The sequence below is a fragment of the Cetorhinus maximus genome, chromosome 16, assembly GCF_964194155.1.
Source record: "Cetorhinus maximus chromosome 16, sCetMax3.hap1.1, whole genome shotgun sequence".
In the NCBI taxonomy this organism is placed as follows: Eukaryota; Metazoa; Chordata; class Chondrichthyes; order Lamniformes; family Cetorhinidae; genus Cetorhinus; species Cetorhinus maximus.
Window position 1 is genome coordinate 105,552,109 of NC_135894.1, and position 11,938 is coordinate 105,564,046.

The following is an 11,938-nucleotide window of genomic DNA, read 5'->3' on the forward strand; positions in this document are numbered from 1 at the left end:
GTCCCTCTATTAGATTACTGCTGGAGTCACTGATTTTACAGCCTCTCTATTAGATTAGTGTTGGAGTCACTGATATTACAGCCTCTCTATTAGATTAGCGCTGGAGTCACTGATATTACAGTCTCTCTATCAGATTAGTGCCAGAGTCACTGATATTACAGTCTCTCTATTAGATTAGTGCTGGAGTCACTGATATTACAGCCTCTCTATTAGATTAGCGCCGGAGTCACTGATATTACAGTCTCTCTATTAGATTAGTGCTGGAGTCACTGATATTACAGCCTCTTTATTAGATTAGTGCTAGAGTCACTGATATTACCGCCTCTATATTAGATTAGTGCTGCAGTCACTGATATTACCGCCTCACTATTAGATTAGTGCTGGAGTCACCGATATTACAGCCTCTCTATTAGATTAGTGCTGGAGTCACTGATATTACAGTCTCTCTTTTAGATTAGTGCTGAGTCACTGACATTACTGTGTCTCTATTAGATTAGTGCTGGAGTCACCGATATTACAGTCTCTCTATTAGATTAGCGCTGGAGTCACTGATATTACAGTCTCTCTATTAGATTAGTGCCGGAGACAATGATATTACAGTCTCTCCATTAGATTAGTGCTGGAGTCACTGATATTACAGCCTTTCTATTACATTATATTAGATTAGTGTTGGAGTCACTGATATTATGACCTCTATTAGATTAGTGCTGGAGTCACTGATATTACAGTCTCTCTATTAGATTAGTGCTGGAGTCACTGATATTACAGTCTCTCTATTAGATTAGTGCTGGAGTCACTGATATTACAGCCTCTCTATTAGATTAGTGTTGGAGTCACTGACATTACAGTCTCTCTATTAGATTAGCGCCGGAGTCACTGATATTACAGTCTCTCTATTAGATTACTGCTGGAGTCACTGATATTACAGTCTCTATTAGATTAGCGCCGGAGTCACTGATATTACAGTCTCTCTATTAGATTACTGCTGGAGTCACTGATATTACAGCCTCTCTATTAGATTAGTTTTGAAGTCACTGATATTACAGCCTGTCTATTAGATTAGTGCTGATTCACTGATATTACAGTCTTTCTATTAGATTTGTGCTGGAGTCACTGATATTACCGTCTCTCTATTAGATTAGTGCTGGAGTCACTGATATTACAGTCTCTCTATTAGATTAGTGCTGGAGTCACTGATATTACAGCCTCTCTATTAGATTAGTGTTGGAGTCACTGACATTACAGTCTCTCTATTAGATTAGCGCCGGAGTCACTGATATTACAGTCTCTCTATTAGATTACTGCTGGAGTCACTGATATTACAGCCTCTCTATTAGATTAGTGTTGGAGTCACTGATATTACAGTCTCTCTATTAGATTAGTGCTGGAGTCAGTGATATTACAGCCTGTCTATTAGATTAGTGCTGAGTCACTGATATTACAGTCTCTCTATTAGATTACTGCTGGAGTCACTGATATTACAGTCTCTCTATTAGATTAGTGTTGGAGTCACTGATATTACAGTCTCTCTATTAGATTAGCGTTGGAGTCACTGATATTACAGCCTCTCTATTAGATTAGCGTTGGAGTCACTGATATTACAGTCTCTGTATTAGATTAGCGCCGGAGTCACTGATATTACAGTCTCTCTATTAGATTACTGCTGGAGTCACTGATATTACAGCCTCTCTATTAGATTAGTTTTGAAGTCACTGATATTACAGCCTCTCTATTAGATTACTGCTGGAGTCACTGATATTACAGCCTCTCTATTAGATTAGTTTTGAAGTCACTGATATTACAGCCTCTCTATTAGATTACTGCTGGAGTCACTGATATTACAGCCTCTCTATTAGATTACTGCTGGAGTCACTGATATTACAGTCTCTCTATTAGATTAGTGTTGGAGTCACTGATATTACAGCCTCTCTATTAGATTAGCGTTGGAGTCACTGATATTACAGTCTCTGTATTAGATTAGCGCCGGAGTCACTGATATTACAGTCTCTCTATTAGATTACTGCTGGAGTCACTGATATTACAGCCTCTCTATTAGATTAGTTTTGAAGTCACTGATATTACAGCCTGTCTATTAGATTAGTGCTGAGTCATTGATATTACATTCTTTCTATTAGATTTGTGCTGGAGTCACTGATATTACCGCCTCACTATTAGATTGGTGCTGAGTCACTGATATTACAGTCTTTCTATTAGATTAGTGCTGGAGTCACTGATATTACAGCCTGTCTATTAGATTAGTGCTGAGTCACTGATATTACAGTCTTTTTATTAGATTAGTGCTGGAGTCACTGATATTACAGCCTCACTATTAGATTGGTGTGGAGTCACTGATATTACAGTCTTTCTATTAGATTAGTGCTGGAGTCACTGATATTACAGTCTCTCCATTGATTATATTAGATTAGTGCTGGAGTCAGTGATATTACAGTCCCTCTCTTAGATTAGTGCTGGAGTCACTGTTATTACAGCCTCTCTATTAGATTAATGCTGGAGTCATCAATATTACAGTCCCTCTATTAAATTCAGTATTGAGTATACAGTATTGAGTATGGGAGTTGCGATGTTATGGTGAGGTTGTATAAGACATTGGTGAGGCCAACTTTGGAGTATTGTGTGCAGTTCTGGTCGCCTAACTACAGGAAGGATATCAGTAAGATTGAGAGAGTGCAGAGAAGATTTACTAGGATGTTGCCGGGTCTTCAGGAGTTGAGTTACAGGGAAAGATTAAACAGGTTAGGACTTTATTCCTTGGAGCGTAGAAGAATGAGGGGAGATTTGATAGAAGTTTACAAAATTATGAGGGGTATGGACAGAGTAAATGTGAGTATGCTCTTTCCACTTAGATTAGGAGAGATAAACACCAGAGGACATGGCTTTAGGGTGAAAGGGGAAAGGTTTAGGGGGAACATTAGGGGGAACTTCTTCACTGAGAGAGTGGTGAGAGTGTGGAACGAGCTACCATCTGACGTGGTAAATGTGGGCTCACTCTTAAGTTTTAAGAATAAATTGGATAGATACATGGATGGGAGAGGTCTGGAGGGTTATGGGACCAGCGGAATAATATTTCGGCACAGACTAGAAGGGCCGAATGGCCTGTTTTTCTGTGCTGTAGTGTTCTATGGTTCTATGGAAATAAACTAGCATGTTTTTATTGCCGTAAGACAGGGCATATAAAAGTAAATTGGTGGAAACTGAACAGTAAATCAGTGTCAGTAACAAGGACGCCTAAGGAGTCTTTAGAAAAGGATGTAACTGAAAAAGAAATGGGTGTTAAAGTGGTGTTTACAGTATAAGTGAAACGTGTTCCCTCAGACCTACTAGAATGGGGAACGAGGCTCAGGATAGTCAAGGGAATTCCTCCTTGAATACTGCTAAAGTGAGGCAGGTTGCTGAAGGTTATAGTGGTTTTGTCTTGCAGGGGGAAGTGTTCCCTTACTCCACCAACAAAACAAATAAACAAATTAAGGTCTTAAGAGCTACTGGGTCAGATCAGTCATTGATGGTAACTGATGATACAATTCGTGTCCAAGTAGTTTGAAGAAAGAGAAAGTATTAACAGGGGATCTTTGTGGAATTTATGAACCTGCTCCCTTGTGTAAAGTTAACTTACAAAAGTGAGTTAGTAAGCAGAATTGTTACGGTGGGAATTGTTCTAAGTTTAGCTATGGAAGGGGTAGATTTTATACTGGGTAATGATTTGGCAGGTTTGCAATTCTTGCCATCTCTGAGAGTTTCAAGAGAGCCAGATGAGGTGAGAGAATCAGAGATTTTGCAGGAGGAATATCCTGGGCTGTTTTCCAGTTGCCTAGTAGCTAGAGTCTGAGCTCATAAAGCAAGACAGGATGAAGTGAAAAAATCCACTAGCCCAGGACCAAGAAAAGTTCATATCAGAAATACAGGAATGTCATAGGCTGTGTGATCAGTTAGGCTCGGCTAAGGAAATACTGATCAGTGTGGAGATCTAACTTTCACTCGTTTAGAATGAGGGCATGAAATGGTGGGTGCTGAATGTCAGCCAATGATGAGTGTAGGACTGGAAGGGTCTCAAGATGGGCCAGTGATATGCTTGGAGTGTTTGTGACTACCAGAGGGAAATGCCTGTCTTGTGTCCACTGGTGTTCTAGGAAATGGCCTACTCCTGCTTCTATGTTCCTAAATCTCAGGAGAAATGAATGCATTATGTCCTAGGCCCAACCATCTTTAGCTGCTTCATCAATGACCTTCCTTCCATCATAAGGTCAGAAGTGGGGATGTTCGCTGATGATTGCACAATGTTCAGCACCATTCGCAACTTCTCAGATACTGAAGCTGTCCATGTCCAAATGCAGCAAGACCTGGACAATATCCAGGCTTGGGCTGACAAATGGCAAGTAACGTTCACGCCACACAAGTGCCAGGCAATGACCATCTCCAACAAGAGAGAATCTAACCATTGCACCTTGATATTTAATGGTAATCCTTCCCTAACAGCACTGTGGGTGTACCCACCCCACATGGACTGCAGCAGTTCAAGAAGGCAGCTCAGCACCACCTTCTCAAGGGCAGTTAGGGATGGGCAATAAATGCTGGCCGAACCAGGGAAGCCCACATCCTGTGAAAGAATAAAAAAAAAATCACAAATTAAATTGAATGCTATAATTAAAACCTTGAGTTATTTGATCCTTAGACCCTGCCTGAACAGTCTAAACTATTCAGCTGTAAAGTGCTTTGAGATGTCCAGTGATCATGAAAAGTGCTTTGAAATACAAGTCTTCCTTTTTCTTTTTCACCCAGAAAACATCAGCAGCGATTCATGAGGAAACGGCACCAGCATTTTGGTTCCTGAACACTCAAAGGCTTACAGTGACAGCAAAAAAAGAGTAATGGTTCATCGATGTTTTCAGACTGGAGGAAAGTTGGAAATGGAGTTCCCCAGGAGCCAGTGACAGGACCCCTGCTCTTCCTGATTATATTGTTGACCAAGACCTTGCTGTGCAGGGCACAATTTCAAAATCTGCAGAGGATGTGAAACTTAGAAATACTGTGAACTGAGAGAAGGATAGTGTAGAACTTCAAAAGGATATCAACAGGTTGGTGGAATGGGCAGATAAATGACCACAGAGAAGTGTGAAGTGATGCATTTTGGTAGAAAGAACGTGGAGAGACAGTATAAAAGGGTAAAATTCGAAAGGGGTTGCAGGAGCAGAGGGGCCTGGGTGTATATGTACATAAGTAATTGAAGAAGGTCGGACAGGTTGAGAAAGCGGTTAATAAAGCATTCTGCATCTTAGGATTTATTAATAGGGACATTAGCCAAAGCAGTCCATGTCCAAATGCATCAAGACCTGGGCAATTTCCAGGCTTGGACTAACTAGTGACAAGTAACAGCCATGCACACAAGTGCCAGGTGATGACCATCTTGAACAAGCGAGAATCTAACCATTGCCCCTTGACATTCAATGGCATTACCATCGCTGAATCCTCCACTATCAACAACCTGAGGGGCTTACCATTGACCAGAAACTGAACTGGACTAGCCATATAAATACTGTGGATACAAGAGCAGGTCAGATGCTAGGAATCCTGCGATGAGTAACTCACCTCCTGACTCCCCAAAGCCTGTCCACCATCTACAAGGTACAAATCAGGAGTGTGATGGAATACTCCCCACTTGCCTGGATGAGTGCAGCTCCCACAACACTCAAGAAGCTTGACACCATCCTGGACAAAGCAGCCCACTTTATTGGCACCCCATCCACAAACATTCACTCCCTCCAACACCGACGCACAGTAGCAGCAGTGTGTACCATCTACAATGCACTGCAGGAACTCACCAAGGCTCCTTAGACAGCACCTTCCAAACCCACGACTACCACCTAGAAGGACAAGGGCAGCAGATAGATGGGAACACCACCACCTGGAAGTTCCCCTTCAAGCCACACACCATCCTGACTTGGAAATATATCGTCGTTCCTTCACTGTCGCTGGGAATCCTGGAACTCCCTCCCTAACAGCACTGTGGGTGTACCTACACCACATGGACTGCAGCGGCTCAAGAAGCCAGCTCACAACCACCTTCTCAAGGGCAATTAGGGATGGGCAACAAATACTGGCCCAGCCAGCGAAGCCCACACCCAATAATTAAAAAAAACTGAGGAGGATAGAGTAGAACATCAAAAGGACACAGACAAGTTTTTTTTTCATGGGATGTGGGCATCACTGGCAAGGCCAGCATTTGTTGCCCATCCCTAATTGCCCTGGAACTAAGTGTCTTGCTAGGCCATTTCAGAGGGCAGTTAAGAGTCAACCACATTGCTGTGGGTCTGGAGTCACATGTAGGCCAGGCAAGGGCAGTAGATTTCCTTCCCTAAAGGGGCATTAGTGAACCATATATTTTTTTACAACAATCAATGATAGTTTCAGGGTCACCATTATGGAGACGAGCTTTCAAATTCCAGATTTATTAACTGAATTGAAACTCCACTAGCTGCTGTGGTGGGATTTAAACCCATGCCCCCACCCCCCCCACTCCCCGAGAGTTAGCCCGGGTCTCTGGATTACTATTTAGTGACATTACCACCACACCACCATTTTCCCATTGTTGGTGGAATGGGCAGACAGGTGGTAGATGATGTTCATTGCAGAAAAATGTGAAATGATTCATTTTGGTAGAAAGAACATGGAGAGACAATATAAAATAAGGACCCAGGTGTATATGTGCATAAGTCATTGAAAGCAGCAGGGCAGGTTGAAAAAACAGTTAATAAAGCGTACAGTATCCTAGGTTTTATTAATAGGGGCATAGAGTACAGGAGCAAGGAAGTTATGTTGAACTTGTATAACTCACTAGTCCAGCCTCAGCTGGAGTATTGTGTCCAGTTCTGGGTGCTGCACTTTAGGAAGGATGTGAAGGCATTGGAGAGAATGCAGAAAAGATCCACGAGAATGGTTCCAGGGATGAGGAACTTCAGTTACGAAGATAGGTTGGAGAAATTGGGACTGTTTTCCTTAGAATAGAGATTTGATAGTGATATTCAAAATCATGAGGGATCTGGGCAGTGTGGATAGAGAGAAATTATTAGAGATAAAAACAAGAAGCTAAAAGCTACTGCGGATGCTGGAAATCCAAAACAAAAACAGAATTACCTGGAAAAACTCAGCAAGTCTGGCAGCATCGGTGGAGAAGAAATCAGTTAACGTTTCGAGCCTTCATGGCCCTTCGGCAGAACTGAAGCATAGTTAGAAGAAAGGAGAAATATAAGCTGGTTTAAGGTGGGGGGGCGGGGGGAGAGAGAAGTTGAGGGTGGGGTGATTGTGGAGATAAGCAAGCCGTGATAGGAGCAGATAATCAAAAGATGTCACAGACAAAAGGATCAAAGAGGTGTTGAAGGTGGTGATATTTGTCTAAGAAAAGTGCTAATTAAGAATGGATGGCAGGACACTCAAGGTACAGCTCTAGTGGGGGTGGGGTGGAAAGACTAACAAGGTTTTAGTTTTAGATTTAAAAATAATGGAAATAGGTGGGGAAAGAAGAATCTATATAAATTATTGAAAAAAAGGGGGGGGAGAAACGGGGTGGGGATGGGGGGAGGGGGAGTTTAAGATCTAAAGTTGTTGAATTCAATATTCAGTCCGGAGGGCTGTAAAGTGCCTAGTTGGAAGATGAGGTGCTGTTCCTCCAGTTTGCGTTGGGCTTCACTGGAACAATGCAGCAAGCCAAGGACAGACATGTGGGCAAGAGAACAGGGTGGAGTGTTAAAATGGCAAGCGACAGGGAGGTTTGGGTCTTTCTTGCGGACAGACCGCAGGTGTCCTTATATTTCTCCTTTCTCCTAACTATGCTTCAGTTCTGCCGAAGGGCCGTGAAGGCTCGAAACGTTAACTGATTTCTTCTCCACCGATGCTGCCAGACCTGCTGAGTTTTTCCAGGTAATTCTGTTTTTGTTTTAGAGAGAAATTATTCCCACTTGTGAAAGGATTGAGAACCAGAGGGCACAGATTTAAAGTAATTAGTGAAAGAAGCAATAGTGATATGAGAAAAAGCTTTTTCACGCAGCAGGTGTTGAGGGTCTGGATTGCACTGCCTGAGAATGTGATAGAGGCAGGTTTAATTGAAGCATTCAAAAGGGATTAGACTATTATTTGAAAAGAAAGAATGTGCAGGGTTACTGGGAGAAGGTGGGAGAATGGCACTAGATGAGTTGCTCATTTGGAGAACCTGTGCAGATACGATGGACCAAATAGCCTCCTTTTGCATGTAACAATTCTGAGATTCAAATGAGGGAGTCTTGCATCTCCCTTGTCATCGGCTCTTGCAATCAAGCCCACAGGCATATAACCATTAGCTTCTGAGTCTCGCTCCTCCTCAAAGGAGGTGGTGCAATCAACGTGGTTGTCCAACCCCAATGCAACTCCTTTTCGATGGTCCAGTTTGCGCAGAGGGCAGCAGACTGCAACGATTGGGAGGCCATTGATGGCACTTATTGCAGGGCTCCCCCACAAAGCATCAGAACCTCATTGTCAGAAGCTGAATTGCCAGTGCGATGGTTGCCCTTGTCATCACATGGTAACAGTTGTAGGTTTTCTCTGTATCTGTGTTCAGGTTCTGCACAGATATAAGCAGCCTTTTCTTCAGTAGATGTCCCTGGTCACCCAGGATCCATACACAAAGGTATTCAGGTGGTTTGAAGAGCTAAGGCACCTAAGGCTGTCTCAGGATATACAAGGCACAGCAACTTCCCGGGAACCTTGCAAACACCTGGAGGTTTTCGGGTGATCACAGGCAATTAGAAAAGTGAGCAAGTAGAACCCCTTCCTATTCCCCTTCATGTCTGACTGCTGAGGGAGACCTGATTGTCACATGCATGCAGTCTATAACCCCCTGGACCTGAGGGAATCCAGCCATGAGACTGGATCCGATTGCCCTCTCGGCCTGATTGGTGCAATAACTGATGTATTGCCCTGCACTCTGGAACAGGGCAATCGTCACCTGCTTGATGTGCTGATGGGTTACTAACTGGGGATTCTCACAAATGCCTCCAGGTGATCCCTGGAACAAGCCTGATTTGAAAAAGTTGAGTGTCACGGTTACCGTCACTAGCACAGGCAATGGGTACCCAGCACATCCCAGTGACCGCAATCCTCTTATTCTGATCAGTGACCACCTGTCCTGAGAGACACCTCCATTCACTGATGTTCCAATCTCTCCAGAAAGCTAAACCTCTTTCTGTAAACCCTTTGAAGTGGGTGTCAGAAAGATATAATAATTTTCATTATGTTATTGGCATTTATTGTGGAGTAATGGTGGGGTCTGTGTGTGTGCGTGTGTGAGAGACTTAATTGAATTAAAGGCAGCTGGTCTGAAGGTTTAATGTATCAGAAGATAAGCTCGGTTTGAAATGTTAAGTAGGTAAACATGGGGGAAGTTTTAGAATGAAAGGTGTAAGGGAACATTTGCATTTTTAAATAAACCAGACTAGCTTGAATCCAAAGAGGGGGTGAAATGTTTCACCGAGCCAGAAGTTAAGAAACAATGTGTTTATTTTTCCCAAAGATTACTGATAAAATTGGTACTATGATAGATTTTTATTATTAGAGAGGTAAAGTCCAAATATATAGTGCAACAATGGGAATTTGCATTTTAAGGGGAAATCTTTACAAAGGAGATGAGGTTGTGTGTAGGAAGAAGGAATTCTAAGATCTAACAAGCATGAAAAATCTAAAGCATCTAAGCCTAAAGCTGCTATCTAAAAAAAACTGAAGTTAAGAGAACTGATTTTGAATTTGGCTGTTCAGGGTATTGTGTTACTTTGCCTGGGTCTTTTAAAATGTATGTGTTTTTACTGTTGCCTTAACGGACGTATAACTGGGAGTTACATTAACTAGGGGAGCTAGGAGTTATCATAGTACTAATTTGTAAACCTATGTATGTGCTTAAAATCATTTTTTATTAATAAAGGTTTAATTTAGTTTTGTAAGAAACCTATAAGACTCAGTCATCCTATTACTACTGAATTCAAGGCACGCGTCTTGAAATATATACAAATTGCAAAACAGTTGTGGCAGCTGTTTCAAGTTTCCCTTTGAGATTTGAGCAGCTCTGCATTTACCATAACATTGGGTAACACCCTCCTTGCCCATTTGCCTGCCTGACTGGCCCAATGCTTCTTCCTCATCTGTGATCCATCAGTGTCCTGCACTGGTGTCTCTCTGTCTGCTGCTGCCCCTCCCTGAGTGGCTGATGCAATCCATCGCTCTTCAAACTCCGGGAACAGAACACCCATCTCCCTTTAGAGCCTTCACAGTGCAACGGCTCTGACCACCTTTTGCATTGCCTACACTGGGAGACACCCTTCCTCTAACAGTCCTCCACTATGGCCTTACACTCTTCAATCCCTCTGAAGCTCCAGCCTTTGATTCTCTGACCTAAGCCTTTCTACATATAAAAGCAGAAGTTGATGGTTTCTAGTTTCAGCCAATACTCACCTGTCGCTGAGCTCTCAGCTCCTTTGAGCACGTGAGCCGCTGACACTCATACACTAAAGAATGCTCCAAGGCCACTAACGGACGGAAGGACCATCCCAACTCGTTCATAAACTGATGAACTCTCCCAGGGCACTAACAGACTGAAGAACATGGTGATAGATCTCCAGGTTGAGGGATCAATTTTTCTGTGAGGGGTTCCATTATGATCCAGTCTCAGGGAATCTACTCTTGCTGGCCTGATGTTAAGGCTATGGTGGAATTTCCTCAACCTTATTTTAGTTCCAATGGTAGAAGTGTTTAATATTGGGAATAAAGGAATAAGAGGATGTCCTTCACCAACAACTCCCCTCTGCAATTCAATAATTCAAGGTTGATCTGTATCCTCATTCCATTTACTCATCTTGCTTCCATACCCCTGAATATCCTTACCTAACAATCTTAGATTTGAAAATGTCAATTGACCCCCAGCTTTTTGGGAAGACAGTTCCAGATTTCTACTCCACCCTGTGTGAAGAAGTGCTTCCTGACAACAGCCCTGAATGGCTCCTAATTTTAAAGTTCTGTCCCCGTGTTCTGGATTCCCCGCCAGAGGAAATAGTATCTTTCTGCCCTAACAAATCTTTTCAATATCTTCAACGAGACCCCTTCATCTTTTAACTCAAGGGGAAAGAAGCCTCATCTGTGCAACCTGTCCGCGTAATTCCAAAGAAGAGGTATATTGGACCTAAAACACTAATTCTGTTTCTCTCTCCACAGATACTTTTCATTCATTCATGGATGTGGGTGTTGCTGGCTGGGCCAGCATTTACTGCCAATCCTTAATTGCCCTTGTTCAGAGGGCATTTAAGAGTCAACCACATTGCTGTGGGTCTGGAGTCACATGTAGGCCAGACCAGGTAAAGACAGTGCATTTCTTCCCCTGAAGGACATTAGTGAACCAGGTGGGTTTTTATGACAACTGACAACAGTTTCATGGTCATCATCAGACTTTTAATTCCAGATTTTTATTGAATTCAAAATTTGCCGTGGTGGGATTCGAACTCAGGTCCCTGAGTATTACCCTGGGTTTCTGGATTACTAGTCCAGTGACAACGAGACCTGCTGAGTTTTTCCAGCATTTAATTTTTATTTCAAATCTCCAGCATCTGCAGTATTTTTCTTTTATCTCATAATTTATCCTTTAGCTTTGGTCTTGTTCTGGTGATTCTCCTCACCAAAGAAACAAAACACTTCAGCTCCATGAACAGGACACTGCTGTCCAGAGTCAGTCCCCCCGACACGGTTCTGTGTCCATTACTAAACCTGTCATTTTAATATTAATGTATTCTAGCTATAGAAATCAGTCCATGTCCTGAGAACTGCATCCCAGTGAGGGGTTATTCCTCACAATTCTCCCTCCTGGGGGGAGAGGAAAGAGTTTGCCCATTTTCCAGTGAGCGGTGGTATGGGCCGA